Genomic DNA, 22,982 nt, shown 5'->3' with positions numbered 1-22,982 from the left:
ATCCTACCAGCGGGCTGGGGAGGGAGGATGCCGTGCTCTTTGTTCTCTGGCTGATAAGGGAGCACGCTGGGTGCTCCAGGCTCTGCTCTGCCCTCCTTCCCTTGCTAGCAGTCAGCCCTAACAGGCTTAGAGCTCATGCACCCTGGTTATCGATCTCCTGTAGCAGAGTGTCAGTCACTGCCGCAGAAAAGCTACTTCTACAGAGTGACTTCCCTTTCTGAGAAACCCTTCCCACACAGAGGATATGATCCCATTGCTGAAAGAACCAGAAAAATCCCCTAAAAAGCCTCTGAGAAAAAGTTCTCTTCATCGCAAATAGCGAACACGGGCCAAAATAATAAAAATAGAGTGGATTTAAACATGAGTCACTCAGAAAGTTCCCATAAATTACACTTGATGTAGCCTAGGTTGACACTGAAGAAACCTACGAGAAAGTTGTCCTTCCTGCTGGATTCCTCAGGAGCTGGGTCAGCACTTCTACAACATGTTCCACCCTGGGTGACTTGAATCAAATGTTCAGATTGCATCTTGGATGTAGTGTCCTTCAGTCATGTACCACCGTTTAATGTCTTCTAGAAGAACCATAGCCTTTTATTTTTTTATAAGTTGGAGATCAGTACACTGAGGGTCTTCTTAATACTGTCAAGAGGTAAAAGACTGTGCTATTTTAAGCAGAAATGTGGCAGACTTTGTTATCTATGTTGTAGAGGTATTTATTTTGCATCTTTTCTGTCATTCATTGCGAAAGTATGATGTGTATCCTGTCAAGCTGAATTTATCACTGTTGGTAACTTTATCATTTGAATTCCTCCCTCTGAGATTAACAGTATTAGAATAATGAAGTAATAAATATCTTTTGAATATAAATAAATAATTAATGCAGGAATGTTCTGATGATGATGTTTCAATATACGTACCAAGCTAGTTGAAAATTTGTCCATTTTTCTCACTAGGTCTTAAAAGATGAAATCAGATGTAACTGTATTAAAAATGTACTTGGTGAACTCAGCCACATTTAGGCTTGTGCCATGAACGTTCTTTAAATTATGTATTTAATAGAGATTGCTTTCATATGCTTATTTTTAAAACAGTCAGGAGCTGAAACTAGTAGTCTGGTATTTATCCTGTACATACGAAGTTAATTTGATCACAGAAATGGGGTGTGAGGGGGGGATCAGCCTGATGCCTGATTACTGGATTACTCCAAGGCATTAATTTGTTCCTTATTGTCAAATATGTTTTAACATGTAGACACTGCAATTAAATAATTCACCCTGATAAATGTTTTATGAGTAATTTGCAAATTTTCTTGATTCATGTGATACAGAGAAGGAAGAACAAATTAAAAACTACAGATAATAAAAAATAGTGTCAGAATTAACATGTAAGTGACAACTTCTCTTTCATCATGTTAGTCTACCATGCCTTATATAGTTAATCAAAGTACTGGTGCATAACCTAGCATCCTTTGTGCCCTTTTTGCACAGCAACAGAGATATTTGTCTTTAGTGATAGTAGAATTTGACCATGCTTTGCCAAGCAAAGGTTTCTTTCTGTTTTGTGCAGCAGGTTATTTGCTAGACTTTTATCAATTAAGATTTTCTATCTTTAAATTTCTGTGGAGGAATATAGTATGCCAGTGTTCTGTGTAGGGACTTAATTGCTGTATAATGATTTCATGTAATGTTTGAAAAAATCTGGAATGCATTAGTCCTTTGATATAAAATTTTCTCAATTTTTAAATTTAATAAATTAAACTTTTAGTTAAAATACCTGTGAGAACTATTTCAATATAGATGCAATTACCTTTGTATTGTAATCCTACCCTTTGTAACAGCAGGATGAAAGAACTAGAAAAGGATCCAAACTACTTGTGTCATCTGACCTGAAAAGTAAAAGCTGGTGAGCACACAGTGTACTGCAGAGCAGTATCAAGGGACATGTAGCTGGGTGCATTTTGGCCTTGGAATGGCAAAATCTCTGTTCTTGCAAAACAGATCATGGCATTTTCATTATCTGCAGGAAGATTGCAAGACAGTGAATGCACTGAAGAATATGAAAAAAAGGGCAGAATGGAATCTTTCTCTTTCCATAGGAACAACTCTCCGAACAGGCAGAACAGTGATACTCATCCTAGTAACACCAGTGCAGTGCCAGACTGCCCCCGTTTGCACAAAGCAACCCACTTCTCACTGCATGGCAATGAGGAGGGGAAGAGAAAAACACGTACATTTCATTTGTTGGCCTCTGGTTGGGCTTGCTGTTGTTTCTGTAATGCAAGTCCTTCTATAAATAGGACAGACTCAGCAGTAATTTGCTACTCGTGGAACTCCTACATCAGCAGTATTGATCCAAGGAAGGTTTTCTCAGGTAAGAAATTGCACGGTTCTTCCTAAAATGAGGACAAAATTTTCTGAACATACATGTGGTTTAACGCATACAGACGCATTTCCATACATATAGCTTAAAACTACTTATTTTCCATAAAGAATTGTAGGCATTTCCATGTTGGGATCAGGCTGGCAGCATTTTTTTAGCGGTTGCCGGATTCTGGCGTGTTTTTCCGCTGGAGTTTGCTGGAGTTGTCTGGCTGCTTGAGAGCTCCCTCTCGTGGTGAACTCGCCTCTGAGGAGATTCCCGAGCTCCCCGACCAAGGATTCCCGACCGAAGGCGTGAGGCTGGAACTTTACCTACCATATCTGTTACTGATAACTCTGTGCAGCAACAGAAAGAAGCCAAGCTTGCAGTTGTTACAGATATCTGTTTTGTTTTGTTTTGTTTTGCTTGGCTTTCCACCCTTGTCACATAGAAACCTACTGTTTCCTATGGAAGCAAATATCAATTGGTATTTTAGGGAGGAATTTCTGTAAATCAGTAAACATATAAAAGAAATGTAAGTATTCATCTGTGTTCTAAGGGACGAAAAAATTGCTGAATGGTTTTAATTCTTTTGCCCTGAAAAGAGTAAATGTCTGTCCTTCGCTAGAATAGTTTAGGGTCTCTTGTATCTGGTGCTGCTGCTTTGACCAAATACCCACGGCTGCTGGCCGTCAGCAGCTTTGACCAAATACCCACTGTTATGGGTCCGTGCTGTACCCATAGGGTGTGTTTTTATTAAATTCATTTTCAGCTCAGAACTGTCACCCATTCTGCGCAGGAGAAGAACTCAGAGTTTCAGAAAGAAAGCCTCAGGCATTCTCCTCCCTCCTTCCCTCCTCCAGCCCAGCTCCTGGCCCGGGAGCAGCTGTGCATCTGCAGCGTGACGGGCTAAAGCAGCAGCCACAGACCCTGCAAACCTCTTTGCAGCGGCTCTTTGTGGATGCTGCGGGATGCTGAGTCACGGCTTTGTGGTGTCTGCGCCGCCTGACACACGGACATGGGAGGGCTGCTTCCAAGAAAGCTCAGAGTGCACCAATTCTCCCTGTTTTCCCATGGCTAAAGTGATAGCCTGTACAAATCTCCCAAGCTAGATGGGAGAAAAAATTATAAAAAGAAAATTATATTATATAAATTATATAATTTATTACATTAATAAATATTTATATTTATACGTACAGATATATTTGTATTTATATTATGTGGTTATATATTATATCTTATTTATATAATTATTTATATAATTATTATAAATTATATAAAATATAAAATTTACACTTCAGAATAAAATATAAAATATACACTATTATAAATTATATAAAATATGAAATATACACTTCAAAATATACAATTAAAAAATACACTTCAGCCTGACACATGGACATGAGTGGGCTGCTTCTAAGAAAGCTCAGAGTGCACCAATTCTCCCTGTTTTCCCATGGCTAAAGTGATAGCCTGCACAAATCTCCCAAGCTAGGTGGGAGAAAAAAATTATAAAAAGAAAATTATATTATATAAATAATATAATTTATTATGTTATTATAATTATTATGCAATTTATATTTATATTTCTAATTTTATATATTATATCTATAATTATTATAAATTATATAGAATATAAAATATACACTTCAGAATGAATATTTGAATGAGATAAATAGCTATAAATACAGCTCTGAAGATAATAGCAATGTAAGTCAAGTAAAATAGTGGGAAAATTATAAAATGAAAATTATATAATATAAATAAAATAATTTATTATATTATTTTAATATTGTATATATATTTATACTTATATTATAATGTTATATAATATATATTATTTATGAAATTATATAAAATCTAAAATATACACTTCAGAATGAATATTTGAATGACATAACTAGCTATAAATACAGCTCTGAAGATAATAGCAATGTAAGTCAAGTAAAATAGTGCAAAAAGTGAGGCAGATTAAGGAGGAAGGAAGATTGCTTTTGTTTATGTGCGTTCTGAATTGGGCTGTTTACAAGTAGTTGAATTCATGACATATTAATGATCAATAAATAGATTGATCTGTCAAGAAAATACAGCTTTTAAGCACATCTAACTGGAAAAGAAATAAAAAACCCCACATGAATCCAAGAAGCTCAAAATGACACAATTTTTGAAAACTAAGACTGGATACAGATCCTATGACTCTGACCAGTATCAGGGATTGGGCTTGCTATTTTGATTTTTTTTTTTGTTTATTTGCAGAAAGAGGGTGAGGTACTGATGTGATGCGTATAGAGGGGATCTCTTAAAGAAAGCATGTGGAAATAAGTAATAATTACCTAAAGTAATAGAAAATTTTCTTAAAATTAAAATGTAGTGTAATTGTTAAAACATAATACAATTGTTAGAACTTAAAAGAGAAATTTTTATATAAACATATATGAACAAATTTAATTTAAAACCCACTGTGTTTCAAATAATTATTCAGAACAGCCTCCAAACTTTTCTTTGGCCTTTATTGAACCTTTATAATTTTCAGTTTACTTCCAAATAAATCCTATAGTCACTAATTTTAGTAGTGAACTTGACAGTGCTGGGTTAGTGATTAGATTTAATGATCTTAAAATTCTTTTCCATCCTAAATGATGGTATGATTTTAAATTACTTGCTCTTAGCAGATACTTTTCTACTCACCCATATAAGAAATTTGATATTCATTTGCCCTAATCCATTAAGTTGGAGTCAGAACTTCCATAAGCCAATGCTTAGGTGCCAATTTATTGACATTTTAATAAAAAGTTAGGTACTTTACCATTTCTACATTCTAGAAGGGAAATGGTTAGAGAAGTGAATGTACAGATTGGAAACACAGGCACTTTGAAGGGACAAAATTTCTTAGAGTCAGATTGTGAATAGGGGTTTTGTTCCCCTTTTAGAGGCTCTATTTTTCCACTGAGAGAACTCAGTTATCCACATTGCATAGGTCTGGGGGACTGTTTCACTAAAGACAAATCAAGAAAAATATGTCACAATGTAGGAAACACTATAACTTTTTTAAAATATAAAATCCCAAGTAATATAATGCAAATTTGTGGCAGCAACAGTGGACTCTTTTTAATCTGTGTTTGACTGAGTAATGATGATGTCTGTGATGTCTCAATTATAAATTCCCCTTTTTTTTTTCAATATTGCATGAGTCACAGCAGAGACATTCTTGTATTCATGGCCAGCATTTAAAGACAATAACCAGCCTATTTAGAAGTAAATTCCCATTGAAATCAAAAGTTCAGCCTACGAGTGTTTCTGCACACAAACCTGCCCTGTGCTATGGATTTTCCAGAGCATACACCCTGTGCATAAGTGGGCAGGCATGTCAGTGCTCTGAGTGACAGCAGGGGGAAAACCCTACCACCCCCAGCATGGCACACACCTATCTCTGCAGTGATGTCTGAACCATCCCGTGTTGACTCCAATAGTTGGCATGCCAAGCACTCACAGCAAATCAAGAATGTATAGAAGTGAGGGTGACAGGCTAAAAAAGTCATCTATAACCAGACTTTTAGTTTGTTCAGTTTAGATATTTGCTTACATTAAACATTTTGGCTCTTTTTAAACTAGTTTAAATGCCAACCTACAGCCTGATCCTTTTGGAAGGAAAAGACTGTGCAACCTCTGCAAAAATAATATCAATTTAGTGACCAATTTAGTAGCTTGTGGGGTTTTTTTAAAAAAAAACAACAATGTTCTTTGTTTTTAGATCTTGACAATGTAACTTTTATTCAAGGATCTTGGCATCAGGCAGATGGATGCTCCTGCAAGTTCATGTGGAATCCTGCGAAGGGCACAGGGATCAGTGCAGCAAGGACTGCAGCCAGAGCAGGCTGCTCTGGAAGGGAAGGGAAGGGAAGCCACCAGCTGGGCAAGCTGGAGTAGGGGTCCCACTGAGCCCTGTGCTGGAGCAAGGTGAGCAGAGCTGTCCCTGGCAGTGCCCCCAGCAGCTGGGGGCTGCCACACTGCTCACCAGGCAGCTTCCAGGTCGACACAGGTGTCTGACTCGGGCACACCACGGACCTCTGCTCAGGGCAACAGATGGAGCTTAAGCTCTGCCCCCAGGTGAAGCAAGGAGGCCTCCAAAGGCTTCTCACAGCTCCTTCTCACCCACCAGCTTTTCACAGCCACATCACTCAAGCTTGTGCTGCTATACCACATAGCAGTCAGGCCTCTGCTGGGGGAATGCACCCAAGGATCCTCATACTTTGGATTTATTGGTATTTTTGTGGTCTCTGACTTCTTGCTTGCAATTAAAATAGACTAGTTTCTTAGCTCTGTATGTACTCTCTTGTTTTCTGAAGTGTAAAATACATGTTTCTTTATGTGTATGAAAAGGGAAATATTCTTTTGCCTTAAATGCTTTAAACATTTGGATGTAGAACTTCTATCCCATTTCTGTCACAAAGCTACATGGCAAAGGAGGAGTAAGAGCAGTAGAACCAGTCCATGCAAACTGTGGATTTGAGATGGACCTGAATGACAACATCTAAAATTTCAACATAAAATCTGATTTTCCACCCACTGTTCACTTTTATTCATCTCTGTGGCTTTGCTGTAGAGCCATTGGAAGTCTAAGGACTAGTTTCAAAACTTTAGCTGCAGATTTTCATTGAGATTCAGAAATCCAGAAAATCCTGTTATGATGAGGGCTTAATGTCATTTCTTACCTAAGCATAACATCCCTTGAGTGCAATGAGTTGCTCAAGTATGATCTTCTGAAGTATGCCCAAAAATAGGAATGAAGCATATCTTGGCAATGGCTACAATTCCTCATATTTATGAAAGCAATCCTGGGGACTGTTGACATTTTCAAAACTAGCATCCAGTTATATGTTTATTTGGGAAAAAAAAAAAAAAGAAGAGGCATATTTAAACAGAAAATGTTTTCTTCTCCCAACCTTATTTTTTTTGAAGCATATGTGGCGAAAGTGCTTTCCAATAATCCAGCTTACTTCTTCAAGCAAACACTTTAATCAATCAGATTTTACTAACTGAAAAGACTTTTAGAAATCTTTTGACATTTCTCACATTTTGTAGCACTACTTTCTTTTCCCTGGGACCCTGGAAGCTCCACGACAACTGTGCTCTCTGGGTTTCACAGGGACAGATTAGACCAGCAACATTCTCCTTCTTTGATGCAATGTAATGGATATCTTGATGCTGCTTCAGGAAGTGCTAACTTGAGCCTGGAGAATGAAGCCGATACACTGGCTATGCCTGTACTCCATTTGAGGTTACTCTATCCATGTTCACACTGCTGACTGCAGCATGCTTCCAGGCATGTCCACACATAGGGATATGCTATAGTTGTAGCAGAGAGAGAAAGCAGACCTTTTGGCTTTGAAAGCATTTTTGGATGCATATTTGTGCAACCTGATGTGTTTCAAGATGCATGTTTGTGCAGACCAGAAGCTGCCTTCAAGGCAGTGTTGCAGGAAGAACAGTATTTGTGTGGTTATGTGACTGTGTTCCTGGCCAGGCCAGGAGCTTTGTTCAAGGAGTGTTATTCAACACAAAATACTTTTCCTGTTCTCATTAGCATAAGTTTTAGCCAGAGCCTGTCACAGTCAGCTCCAGACAGTCTTGCTAGGCAGTGCTTGGCGTCCCAGGGTCTGGTGTTCAGCTGGCATTGCTGGAGGAAGGTCTGCAGCTGCAGGTGAAAGCCAAAGTGAAAACATGCATGGCTGCTGTGGTCATGTCTGTGTACTACCAACCCTGCTTTGTGCTCATCGCTGTAGGTCAGGGCAGACTCTGGCTCCAGCAGTCACCAAGCACTTGGCCCTTCTGGAGCTGGAGCGTGACCTTCCCTCCTGTGTCTCCTTGCTGTGTAGTCAGCCTAGCAAACAGGAGAGCTCAATGGCCCCCCCTGTGCTGCCCAAAGAAGCACATGGCAGGTGAGTCTCCGGTCTCGGCCTGTTGTCTCTGCCCGGTTAGGCGTAGGATGGCCTTGGGACAGCCCGCACTCCAAAGGACGAGTGCACTCTTCAGATTTTTCAGTCTTCAATATTGTTTATTAATTCTTATCTACAAAGTTGTCTCACAGCCTGACAGAGGTTTGCCCAGCAAGACAGCCATGGGCACACTGACCTCCCACTGGGCGGTCGTCTATTTTTATAATAAAAACTACGTATAAGATATTTACCTTTACCTTCCAGTACCTTTTACCCTTATTAACAAGTGCAGATCTAATGTGAACCAATCCCAAAATGCCAGCATCACCATCAAAGATGGATGACAAGAAGAAGAGGAGAAGGACAAGGCATGCCCTAATTCCTCCATCTTGTCTCCTAAAAACCCCCCTGTACCAAAATCCGAAAACGTGTTTTCACCCTGTGAATAATCAATTCCTTCACCACTTATCCCCAAGTGATCCTCTTATCCTCATAGAGGTGGCACATCCCGTGCAGGGTCAAAATCCAACCACCAAGCACTTCTGGCAACATTCCAGGATTTCCGAGCCCCCCCAAGGGTTATCTCAGCAACTCTGGACATCAGGAGTGATGTGCTGAGTTCCCACAGGTGAGGGTGGGCACTGGTGGTGCAGGCTGTGGTGTGTCCCTGTCACTGTCCTTGCAGCAGGGCCCACAGCTCCCCCTGGCACGCACTGAAGGACATGTGAGGAGCATCCTCTGCCGCCGTGCTGAGGCTGCCCTCTGTGCCTCTGGGCGTGCATAAATCATTGATGGTGTACAGTCAGGGGTTCTGGCCTCGGGCAGTGTACAGTCTGGTATGGAAATACACTGAGATCACAGAACCTCTGACAGAAACCTTAGTTTTAAATGCACTCTACATTCCATGCCGAGACATGGCCGTTACATGAAAAGCCAAGAGCACAACTATCACAAAAAGTTTCCCTGAGCCATAACTGTGTCCAGTAGTCCATGTGAATGGCTAATCCGAACAATATTTTTCCACAAAGAGGAAAGATAATGCAAATTATATTTCACAGAACTGGGCGATAGCTATGTAATTGTTGCTTGAATACAATCTTTATCAGCTTTAAAATGTGTCTGTAATCTCTCCTTGTAAGCATATAGATCTCAGCAGGTGTTTTGCCTCAAGGTTGTACAGCAGCGGGCCTCCTGAGATCAATCAAGCCAAAACACATCATATGGTTTTAGTATAAAACTGTTCCACCTATTTTAAATATTTCCAGCTGTAATTAACTAACTTCAGCTACCATTACTCACTCCTATTTAATGTACCACCACTACAGCTCAATTGCAGATTTACTTTCTTTCCATAACCACTAACTAGCTGTTGGTTTTATGAACCCTGTTTTTCTCCTACTCTGATAAACGTCCATTATATGATAAAATCTGACTTAATTTTAGAAGTGTTCTGGTCACTGTTCTTTATTTCATGTGTCAGTAATCATAAAAAGAGCTAATTCTGCAACAAGGAGAAAATCCAATATTAAATTACATAGTAGCTTTGTACAGTGTAATCTTTTCACTCTGAGAGATTAATTTTATCAGCATGGCATTTGCAGCTGGTAGATTCAAGAGATACACTACTCCTCTCGGGAAATAAGTCAAAACCATGGCATGAATATTATTACTTTTAGCTTTATCTTGTGGCTAGAACGAAATGAGCTCCCTATCATTTTTATCAGCATCCCCTATTTATTTAGGCAAAGCAGAGGGTAATGGTAGAAACGTGATTCACATGGTAATTATTTTTAAAACTTTTTCCATTCCTTCCTAAAAGCGAATTTTTAAGCTAGAAGGAGAAAAGTGCATTTTTCCCCCCGATGGTGACAATGTTGTGTGCTGTCCAGTGACAGTGGTGTGACAGCTGCCTCTGTGTTGTGATGCAGAGCTAACTTGCTTGCAGCAGTGCTTCTACAGGCTTTTGCTCTGAGAAGTACTTCTGCTGGGGCTACCTTAGCAATCTGCACTGCACATTAAATACCTTAAACATTTTTATCTATTTTCATCTGTTAGCTCTTTACAGTTATATTGTGCTTCAGACTGAATTTTTGGATTGCTTTTTTTTTGTTGTTTTGTTTTTTGTTTTGTTTTGTTTGTGTGCTATTTCATGCACTTGTGTTCTTCCTCTGCAGCACAGCAATATTGAGAACACTGCAAAAGTGAGGCAGTGTCAGACAGCTCAGTTCCCTTCAGGTGTAGTACAGAGCAGAAAGCAAATGGAAGGTATAGGTATGTATCTCCACTCCAAAGTTGCCACAGGCCAGTTTGGTTCCTGGAAAAATTCCAGCTACCCTAAGAGTTGCCCTAACTTGTACCATAATTGCTGTGTTTCCCATAGGACTTTTCAGCTCTCTGCATGACAGGCACTGAAGAACATCCTGGCCACACCCCAGAGTGCTCTCATGCTGGCTCAAACACAGAAAGATCCTCAGCAAATTTCTTCTTTCTTTTTTTTTTTTTTTTTTTTTTGGAAGACATCTTCTGGTGCAGGTACAATGTAATGAAAAGCAGAAGAGGAAAGTCAGGGATGGCTAATGTCTCCACCATATAGTAATAAATTCTACTGCAACAGAAACCCCTGGCTCTCTTGCTGGATCTAGCATGAGAGTTTTCCTGGCAAATAACTTCTCTGGTATGTTTATGATAGGTCTATTAATATTCAATTGCTTCAATTTTTGTCTAATTTAACAAAGTGTTCCTAAACCCTTGCATGCATCTATGGTTATTTACTTGGCATTATGGCAAGTAAAACCATGCTCCTTATGTCCCTCATTGAATATCCAAAAGCCCTAACAGTTTTACACTCACCCTACTCAGGACACCCTAAGCTTGCTGCTTTTTCACAAGTATTGTGCCATCCCCTCAGCTTCCAATTTTGCCTACAGTATTCCAATTTTACAGTATTCCCTTTTCCATTTCCTATAGAGTCGTCATTCTTAATTCCTACATTTCCATGCAAATAATCTGGTTAATATGCCATTCTCAAATATGTTTCATGTGAGCAAGGGAGAACACAGGAGAGGAAATGAGCTGAAGCCATCTTTAGTTTGTCAGCGATGAAATACGGTGTCAGCAAACTGTCACAGCCCAAGAGTGGAGATGACTGGGTACAACTATAGCACTCCTGAAAAAAAATTCTGGAGAGCCTTAAGTTTTCATCTTTAATTTTTACCTTTGCTCTTAACAAACAATACATCACAAGTAAAATTTCTCATCTCTTGCTGAGCTGGTTTTTTTGGCATTTACTTTGATGTGCATGCATTTAGACCTTATATATGAGTTTTATACAGAAGGAGAGAGCTAATCACTGCATACATTTCTGGCCAATAAAATGTAGCATTTAAAGAATTAGCATATAAACACTAGGTACATTGAATGAAAAGTCATATTGAGTCATCTGCATGGTAGAGCAAAAATTCTTTAGCTGCTTCATCCCTGCAAACAGGCACAGATAGAAGTATTACCATGCCCAGCAGGTAATACTGGTATGATCAAAATGGAAAAAGTGACTTGCATGAGGTGGAACAAAACACACCATGGGAAAATGAATTGACCTGCTATGATGACTCACATCCAGCTAACCAATCCAAAGTACATTCTTTGAAGCCTGTGAAAAGTGGAGGAAGCAGATGCTGTAAGTGCATGTAGACACTGGGGTACAGAAAGGATACACAAGACCAGAAGCCTGAAATTGGACAGACACATGCACATCTGGTGTTATCAGGGTTACAGAAGCATGAAGGATTGTACCAGTAGAAAAGTAGTTAGCCTTTGATTTTAACTTTGTGAAATTCACTTGTTATCCTAGAGTGATTTCAAGGGCAATTTAATGTCTAGTTTTTCTGCCTAGTCATAGTCGAATTCCTAGCTAAGTAGGTTGGAGGTAATGCCAGCTGATTGTGAAAGTGGCTGCTGATAAGCCTGTCAATGCTTGCAAGAGTGTGGAGAGTAATCAAGCATTCTTTTAAACATAATATTGGAAGTAGGAGTAACCTATCTCATATTCCTTGAATTATCTTATTTGTGTATGTCACCACCTCTGTATCTGAAAGGACAGGAAACAGTGCTAAGTACCTAGGCCTACCAACACACCAGTTTGAAAGGAATGAAACACTGTAGTTTATAATCAGTCTGAATGAAAAAATGTACAAATCAGCTGAATGTTGGATTCTACAGAAGGAAATACCACTTAAGGAACTCATTACAAAAATTTCACTCTCTGTATGTGACACCAAGAACTTTCTGGATCTGTAGAGGGAATCTATGAAGTATTAGGGATAAACTCATAAGCTTCTAAAATATAATTTGCATTATATATTCCTTGGTGTAAGGTTTACATGCTAGCATTAGTCAAGCCCTGTCCAGCTACTTTATGTCAGGATGAATCATATATGACAAATGCTGCACTGAAATCTGCCCTAATTTATGTAAGTTTTGCAAAGGTGTTGACTGAAGTGCGGTGTCATACCACAAACTGGCTCATCCAGTGTCTCTCAAACTCCCCTCTTTAAGTCTGAGTCAGACAATGGGAGGTCCTATGGATGTTCTACAACAATGTGAGAAACAATGTGAGCCACAGTTATCTCCTCTGATGGAAAAAATTAGAAAAAGGCATGTATTGTAAAAATTTCCTTCATCAAATCATTTTTTGTTCAAAATCACACTGCTGCATTTTGTTGCCTGCTTGCACCACATACATTTTTATACAGCCAGGAGAACAATAAAACAGAAGACTAAACAACATTTTTTGCATCTTATTTTTTTGCAGATTGCACTAGTACAAGTCTGTCTATAATTTCTCCTTTGAACATTGTGAAGCAAGCATTTTAGGAGGAATCCTCTGGCAGTGTGGTCAGCAAATCCTGTTGCCATTTCTTTATCCCCAGATTTTTGTGGTCAAACCAAACTTTTCAAAAGAGCTGCCTGTACTGGCATTTGTTACATTATTTAACAGATGAACTTTGTTCTTATTCATTATATTTGGCATATTTAAGATAAAAACCACATATTATGGACAGGTTTAACAGCAGGACATGAGGATCTTCACAGCTTTCAGAAGTTATTAGAGGTGTCTCTGTGTAAGCTCATCCGTATGTGTGTTAAGGAGATGTTTTAAAATGGGAAAAGTCATAAACTCCTCCTTGTATGGAGCATGGAACAACACTGAGCTCAGTGTCTTCCATCCTTTGTTTGATCTTCCCATTTTTGGTAAGTGTCAGAGTGTTTAGCACTGGAGTGTGTTGTTTCCAGAGAATAAGGACCACAGCTGTGCTTCCTGGACCATGCTCCTGGGGAATGATTCATTCAATTCTCACATTAGAAGGAGAAACCTTGAATTGACAGCTTTTAAATCACATCCTTGCTTTCCCCCTTGAACATACAATTAGGCCTTGGCCCCTGCTGTCATCTCCTAGTACCTTCCAGCAGAGTGAGTCTGCTCTGTCCAGAGCAGAATGGCAAATTCCTTCTCCTGACTGCAAGGTGCTTTCACAGAATAGATTCTGCGTGCCCAGTGACAGTGGCAATATGCACAAATGCAGATATATGGAGGATCAGCCTACACGAGCATGCTCAAAAGCATGTCTGGCTTTCCATTCACCTTGGTCCAAAACCCCTCACACCCTTTATGGAGTGGGAAGAGCACATTCTGAATCTGGAACAGTGAGTTGGTGACAAATAACCTGGCAGTGAGTGAAGAGCTGAGCTGTCCCTTTGGGCAGCCACTGCTGCAGGCACAGGAGTAGAAGCACACGCCTCCAGCCAAAGGACAGATGCCTCCCACCCCACACATGATTGTCTCTGTTGGAGCACAAGCACACAGCCCATTGGAGGGAAAAAGTTCATTTTACTGTCTTCTCAAACCCCACTGTTTTGTCTAGTAAAGGAGTTCTAGATAATTGAACAGAGACTTGTAGGCTCTCCCCCATCTAAGATGCTGAAAATTAAAACTTCACTACCAATAGAAAAGATGACATAGTGGTGTGAACCTCTCACTTGCTATATAAGGCATCAGTTAAGTGACAGAACTGAATTTCAGCAGTGTTTTTTAGGGAAATTTACCAAATGGAGGTACTTCTGTTGGGATCTTTTTTATTGTCCTGCTTGTTCCATGTAGCAAGAAGTGATGTCTGTGCTAGCAAACATTCTTCTGCATAATGACTGACTTCCTAATTCCCTACCTCCATCCAGACATCTTGCAAACTAAGTAAAATTGTTTCTATTTGAATATTTTACAAGCAATTTCAGAATAGAAGATGCAGTTGAAGTATCTGCTACATCCGTGACAATGTAGAAAGGATCTTCCAAAATTAAACCAAATTTAATTTCTTCCATATCTTCAATGTAGCATACCTAGCAGTCTCCAAATTATACAAGCAGTTTTCAAGACAAGCCTTGTAATTGTAGTGTAATAAATAGGCAAATGCATTTTTCTTGCATTGAATATGCAGACAAACTAATAAAAATTTAATTATATATTGTAAAATACTAACAAAGGGCACATATTAATTTCTGCCTCTTTGAAGGCTACTCTATCCTTTGGTTCAAAAAGTATTCAGATTGAACGGATGACATAGTTAAACAAAATTCTTTATAAAATATGAAATGCAATGCTTTAAATAAAGCAAGCAATGTTTTAAAGTGAATAAACTGATGCTGTTGCTTTAGGTATACCCTAAGATGCAATAATTAAGAGATTCAAAGTTACCCCAGTATCTTTCATCTATTTTGCTGTTTTCCACTATTGATGTTTGCATTATTTACTAATACAGAATTTAAGTGAAAACTTTGTGACTTTCAGCTCTTAAGGGCTAGCTTAATCAAAGCCTGAAAGAGAAATTTGTAAAATAAAAAAAAAACAAGCAAACCTTCTCTCTTTCAGAATGCATAAAGAATCACATACTTAGATTCAGTGGTTTATTATTTTAAATTAGAAGAAATAAAACACAGCATAGTTAGGGGAAGGCTATATTGCAAAACTCTTCTGTTTCAAGGTCATTAATCCTTTCTTCTTCAAACATTTAATTAAAGATGTGATAACATTAGAACGCTACCCATCTCTTGTTGGGGCTTCTGAAATCCTATGACACTTCAAGGAAATGTTCACAGCAAGAATAATTGCAGAGTAAGGGAAAACTTAGTCCATTATCACAAAAAGCAGATGTTTGATTTTGCTTCTGCTTTCAATGCAATATGGCAGGTCCTTTGTTTTCCATTCCTAAGGGTAAAAATTGTTTAAAACTCCATAATTTATATATGTAAAGTAGAATTAATGATTTAGTAAGTAGTATCAGCGGTTCAACGCTGAACAAAAGTAGAGCAAACCTTTTCTTCATTTCAACAAACTTACAGAATTATAGAATCCTAAAATGGTTTGGGTTGGAAGGAACCTTAAAGACCATCTTGTTCCAAGACCCCTGCCATGGGCAGGGACACTGTTCACTAGAACCAGTTGCTCAAAGCCCCAGCCAACTTGGAAAAGTTGAACTTTTTTCTAAAACCCCACCATAAACCTTGCAATTAAATCTGTCAATTACAGATTTTTCATGCCAAAATATAAGTTAAACACTCATGCATGACTTTGGATTTTTCAGAAACTTATATGCAATATTTCAGTAAATAGCTGTAATCATTTTAATCTGCCTGGGATTAAATTACACTGATATTCTCTATTACATCCACTTCTTCTTGTGCATAGTTGTGCCATTACCAATAGATGGGCAACAGGGTATAAACTTACATCCTCACAAACACTCTCATTCAGAGTAGAAGTGGCCATTTTGGGGCCTTCCTACTCACCTGACTTGTATCAGTAAATCTACAGCACTGCACATTTATGGTTTGCTTTCTTTCAGGACAATTACCTCTGAAATCATTGTCTCTTGTGTATCTGGAGGCTGAGCATGGCTGCACCCTAACACTATGTACTATGATAACACAGCTAATTAAAAGCAGTTTTATGCAATACATTGTGAAAAAACATTTCATATTTGTACTCACAGATCTTGAATTAATTCCCATCTTCAGCTTTTGGGAAACATGTTTCAAGAGCTTCTCAGCTATTTCCTATTGAACTAGAAGCTGCTATTGTCTTCCACAAGCTCTTCTGCTTTGCAAATCTTCTAGAACTACGGTGATATGAATAGTCTAAGCAGTAAAAATAATAACATTTTTAATAGGATCTATGAAAACACTAGTGATGCCATGGTGCTTAATATGAAGACCCACTATTACAAACCATGATGTGAGAAAGTGAAGAGCTGTTTGTTCATGTTTCTGTGGTGTATGATTAACAAGCACAGGCTCTATCATTATGTGATCAGTAATATAGCATATTTCTGAAGCCTGCTGAGACTTGAGGAAAATTCTAGGCTGTGCTGTAGTTGACTTAATAGCTAATACTCTTGTAAGCATTTATGGAAAATATTGCACTAATGCTGGTTGGATTCCCTGTTTGTTGTCTCTAGTTCATCTACGATAATCATGGAATCACAGAACAGTTTGGGTTGGAAGGGACCTTAAAATGATCTAGTTCTAGACCCCTGTCATGGACCAGGACACGTTCCAAAAGACCAGGCATCTCAAGGCCCTGATCACTGCCAGGGATGGGACATCCACAGCTTCTCTGAGCAACCAGTTCTAGTGTCTCACCACCCATAAAGTAAAGACTTTTTTCCTAATATTTAATCTAAATCTACTCTTTGTCAGTTTAAAGTCATTACCCCTTGTACTGGCACTGTATGCCCTTGTTAAATGTCCTTCTCCATCTCTCCTGTAGCCCCCTTTAGGTACCAAGAGTGCTCTAAGGTCTCCATGAAGCCTTTTCTTCTCCAGGATGAATAAACCAACTCTCTCAGCCTGTCTTCACAGGAGAGTAGCCCCAGCCCTCTCATCATCTTTGTGGTCTGCTCTGGACTTGCTCCAACAGGTACATGCCTTTCTTATTTTGGGATCCCCAGAGATGGATGCAGCACTCCAGGTGGGGTCTCATGAGAGAAGAGTAGAGGGTCAGAATCCCCTCCTTTGCCCTGCTGGCTTGAGGCTGCTTTTGATGCAGCCCAAGATGAGGTTGGCTTTCTGTGCTGCAAGTGCACATCGCCAGCTCATGCTGAGCAATGCAGCAGGTGAAATTATTCACCTAGGTCAACAGTTTCCAGGTCTGGCAAATATCTTTCTATAAACATCTACAATGTTATTTTCTGAGGCACTAAGCGTGTGATGCTCTTCTCATTCTTGACCATTCAGCCAGCACCCTCTCCTCAAGCAAAAATCAGACATAGTCACTATCTTTAACTTGTGGCTGAAAGGTAAGTTGGGCAACAAGATTTTTATGCAGCTGGTGAGCAAGCCCACCAGGGGAGGGACTATGTTAGATCTGTTGTTTGCAAATAGAGATGAACTGGTGGGAGATGTGGTGGTTGGAGGTCGCTTGGAGCATAGTGATCATGAAGTTATAGAATTCTTGATATTTGGTGAAGTCAGGAGGAACATCAATGAGACTTTTATACTGGACTTTCAGAGGGTGGACTTTGACCTGTTTATGAGGCTTATTTAAAGATTTTTCTTGGGAAGCAGTCCTTAAAAGCAAAGGAGTTCAGGAAAAGTGGATGTGCTTCAAAATGGAGATCTTGAGGGCACAGGAACAGACTGTCCCTGTGTGCTGAAAGACGAGGAGATGAGGGACACCCAGCCTGGATGGGCAAGGAGGTTTTGGAGGAACTTAGGAATAAAAAGAGGATGAATCATCTTTGGAAGGAGGGTCAGGTATCTTGGGAAATATTTAAGGGGGCTACTAGAGCATGTAGAAGAAAAATTAGGAAAGTCAAAGCTCAGTGTGAACTTAGAATGGCGACTTCAGTAAAGGATAATAAAAAAAAATGTTTTTACAAATATATTAACGATAAAAGGAAGGGTAAGATGAGTCTTTGCTCTTTATTAGATGCAGGATGGAATTTGGTAACTGCAGATGAGGAGAAGGCAGAGGTGCTTAATGCCTTTTTTGCCTCAGGTTTTAGTGGGAAGATGACTTGCCTTCAGGAAAACTTCCCTCTTGGATTGGTCAATGGTATCAGGGAGCAGAATGGTCCCCCCGTTATTCAGGAGGAGGCAGTCAGAGAACTGCTGAGCTGCTGAATGTTCATAAATCTATGGGACCAGATAGGATCCATCCCAGGGCGAGGAGGGAGCTGGCAGATGAGCTTGTGAAGCCTCTCTCCATCATTTACCAACAGTCCGGGCTCACTGGTAAGGTTACAGATGACTGGAAGCTGGCCAGTGAGACACCCATTCACAAAAAGGGTAGAAAGGAGGATCCTAGTAATCACAGACCACTCAGCCTGAGCTCAGTATCGGGTAAGATAATGGTGCAATTTATATTAAGTGCCATCATGCAGCACTTTCAGGATGGCCAGGGTATCAGAGCCAGCCAGCATGGGTTTAGGAGGGGTAGGTCATGTTTGACCAACCTGGTCTCCTTTTATGACCAGGTGACCTGCCTGGTGGATGCAGGAAAGGCTGTGGATGTTATTTATTTGGACTTCAGCAGAGCCTTTGATACTGTCTCCTACAACACACTCCTGGAAAAGCTGCGGCCCACAGGGTTGGACAGGAGCACTCTTTGCTGGGTTCAGAACTGGTGGGATGGCCACGCCCAGAGTGGTGGTGAACAGTGCTGCATCCAGCTGGGGTCAGTTGTAGTGGGATAGAATATAAAAAAGTAAAGATAGTGTAGAAAGTAATCTTACCCCTAAGGAGTTGCAGCTGGGCCAATTATCAAAGATTAGCAACAGGCCTGACTTTAACAGGCCACAGCTGTAACCAATGAGAAGCAGAGTGCTATAACAGAGTGGGGTGGCTGATTGGGGAGGGAATGGAGTCAGTTGGCTACTTTGTGAAGAAGAAAGAGTTAGTGCTCTCAGAAGCTGCCCATGAGAAAACACTGAGAAGGTATGAAACTTTTGTGATAAGGAGGCAAGAATATAGAACTCCTGCAATAAGATGGCAACATCACTAGTCACCAGTGGTGTCCTTCAGGGGCCTGTGCTGGGGCTGGTTCTGTTCAATATCTTCATTGATAACGTGGATGAGGGAATTGAGTCATTCGTTAGTAAGTTTACAGATGACCCCAAGCTGGTGGCATGTGTTGATCTGTTGGAAGGGAGAAGGGCTCTGCAGAGAGACCTGGAACGGTTGGATGGATGGGTAGAGTCCAGTGGGATGGAATTTAATAAGTCTAAGTGCCGAGTCCTGCATTTTCGCCACCATAACCCCCTACAGTGTTATAGACTGGGGATGGTGAGGCTGGACAGTGCCCAGGCACAAAGGGACCTGGGGGTACTGGGTGACAACAGACTGAACGTGAGCCAGCAGTGTGCCCTGGTGGCCAGGAAGGCCAGTGACATCCTGGTCTGTGTCAGGAACAGTGTAGCCAGCAGGAACAGGGAGGTCATTCTGCCCCTGTACTCGGCACTGGTGAGGCCACACCTTGAGTGCTGTGCCCAGTTCTGGGCCCTCAGTTTGGGAAGGACATTGAGAAGCTTGAGCACATCCAGGGAAGAGCAACGACGCTGATGAGGGGCTTGGAATGCAAGCCCTGTGAGGAATGACTGAGGGAGCTGGAGTTGTTTGGCCTGGAGAAAAGGAGACTCAGGGGTGACCTCATCACTCTCTACAACTTCCTGAAAGGTGATTGTAGCCAGGTGGGGGTTGGTCACTTTCTCCAGGCAACGACTCTCAGAATGAGAGGACACAGTTTCAAGCTGCCTCAGGGGAAATACAGGCTGGATATTAAGATGAAGCTTTTCACAGAAAGAGTGATAAAATATTGGAATGGCCTGCTTAGGGAGGTGGTGGAGTCACCATCCTGGGATGTGCTCAGAAAAAGACTGGATGTGGCACTTGGTGCCATGGTTTGGCTAAGGTGTTTAGGACACGAGTTGGACTTGATGATCTTGAAGGTCTCCTCCAACCTAGTCATTCTGTAATTGCCACTATACTCTAAGTAAGTGTACTAACAGTATTAATTTGATGCTTTCCTACGTCTCAAGCCTCTCGCTTCTTCATTCTGACCTGCATCACATCTGGAATGTAGACTGAAGATGTGTTTTTCTTATTTAGCATTGGAACGGGGTAGGATGACATACTGAGCATTCTTGTGATTGCAGCTCTACGAGCACAGTGATAAGCATGGCCCTTGCCCAGCTGAGCTTGCTATCAATGTATCTCCTGGTGCAGGCCCCTCCTCAAATATGAGAAATACAAAACTTTCATGAGTACAAATTAAAACTGAGGAAATTAGGATTAATAATACCTCTAAATTTTGAAACAAAGAGTAAAGGAGTGTCAAATTTGAGGGAAATGGTAGGAATTTTTCCTCATGTTTTTGATTATGGGATGCTAAGGAGAGAATTCATTCATATGTCAGGAATTTTACAACTTATTCTAAATAGATTCAGATAAATCAGACAGATATCTTTTTCTCCTGCATTTCCTTATTTTGGTAAATGATGATAACCACTCCTGAAACTTATGGTCAAAAGATAATGGTGATAGAGTAAGGATTAAATATTTTATCTCACAAAAAATGTTGTTAGGACTATCAAAATGGAATTGGATCTGAGTGATAAAATAGAACTTTAGGGAAGACGATCATCAGATTTAATGAAATGAACAACTTATCACTTTTCTGATTTTTGATTTGTTTGCTATAGCATCTCTTTGCCAATTAGTGCAATTGCTACAGGGTAATTCTTACGCTATGAATAAAGCAGCATGATCAAACTCTACAGAATAAAAATGGTTATTTAGGAAAAAGAGGAAAGCTGGGGACATATAATGTCCGCACTAAAATGAAATGCATCAGTGACCACTGTAAGGCTTAAATGTGGCTGTAATGTGTTTATGCTGCATGAATTTAAACATTTTAGGGGAGTCTGTGTTAAAGTGGTTCCCTTAGATAGTATCATAAATCTGTTGAAGAAGGAAGTATGGTCTGTTGTTAAAAGCACAGGACTCTGAGTCAGAGGATGTAGATTATGCCCCCTCTACTGATAACTACTGACTGTGGCTTCCTCATCTTTAAGTTGGGAAATAGTACTTAGCTATACATAGGTAACAAGGAGACAAGTCATTACTAGTTAAACATTGTAATAATCAGAATAAAGCCGTCAGGAGTACTGATTTATTAAGAGATCTGTGGGAAAGAAGCAAATCACTTGTTTGAAGTTCTGGAAACTTGTTCTTAAGACAAAGTGAAAAGTTCTTCTGCTGTGTTGATGGATGTTCAGGAATGCAAAGCATCAGTCATTCCCTTCATTAAGCAACAGCCATCTAAAGGTCACTGGGGCTCTAAAGTAGAACTATGATCTCATAGCTGCAGTTTTTGCCCTTCCCTGCTCACACCCTTTCTGTGTTTATGAGTGTTATGCTGGAAGGTATTGATGGCTTCCATCTTCCATAGATAGGCAGCCACGTATCTTGTAATGATGTGCAGGCTAACTATACTCCAAAAGGTTTTGATATTGGAAACCGTCCAAAGTTAAGAGTATATCTTAAGATTGATCAGAATGTGAGCTGATCAGGGAGGAGGCTTTCCCTGAACAGGAAAGTGTGGCCAGTGCAAGGCTAACTCAAGCTGAGAGATCAAAATGCTTGCAAGGGTATGTGGGCAATAAAGCCTTGAGGGAAAACAAGCACTGAGGAACTCATGCACCCAGATAAGAGTATGGCACAACTGCCTACTTTTTGTGTTTATTGTAGGATGAAAATACCTTTTTTTTTAATGTGAAATTAAGTCAGTTATAACTTGGTTTTGATTGAGCTGGGAGTTTACTTGGTGCAGGAGTGCTAGAAACTGTTTACATATAGTTGTATGACTATATATATATATATAAACTAGAGTATATAGCATATAGTAATATTTTGTGACTACAGCAATCTGGCAGAGCTCCAAGGGCACCCACTTGGGCCTCACTGAAGGTGACTGGATGCCACAGAATGAGGACAACTTGATCATCCCTTTCCCTATGCCTGTGCCTGGGAAGGCTTGGCTGCTGTATGCCACAGCATCTTTGGATTGCATACAGGAACGTTTAATAGTGGACAAGCTGCCCCTCCCAGTGGTGACAGGAGTGGTTAAGACTGATTTCTCAGGCTCTACCCTTTTCCTCTTATGCACCACCACTTTAGACATTCACGACAAAGACAGCTCTGCTTAGCACAGAACACTTTCAGAATGGAGTGATCTCCTGCTTTACAGCAAAACTCATGGTCTGCTGCAACATGAGAACAAATATGTAATTTTAAAAGCACTTTTACCATTCCTTTTATGGTGTCATCACCTGGTGGCTTATGAAAATATCAGGCTTGGAGGCTTAGCTGTCTAGAACAAAGGGGAGAAGAAAGGGTGAGATGAGCACAAGGGCTGAATATTCTCTTTTGGTCCCCAGACAGCCAGCCTGGCAGGCTGAGTGCCTGTTTCACTCCTCTGAGCCATGCAGGGCTGAGTCAGCAGAAAGCAGGCGTGATGTGAACAGCTGATCCATGACTACACAACACGAGAATCCGTTCCTTTTGCTGCCAATAGAGACATTTCAACTTTGACTACAGAGAAGCCCCTTTTCACTTTATTTTAAGGCAGCAGCCCTTAGG

This window comes from Zonotrichia albicollis, chromosome 1 (genome assembly GCF_047830755.1).
Source record: "Zonotrichia albicollis isolate bZonAlb1 chromosome 1, bZonAlb1.hap1, whole genome shotgun sequence".
In the NCBI taxonomy this organism is placed as follows: Eukaryota; Metazoa; Chordata; class Aves; order Passeriformes; family Passerellidae; genus Zonotrichia; species Zonotrichia albicollis.
This window is presented reverse-complemented; position numbering follows the sequence as displayed.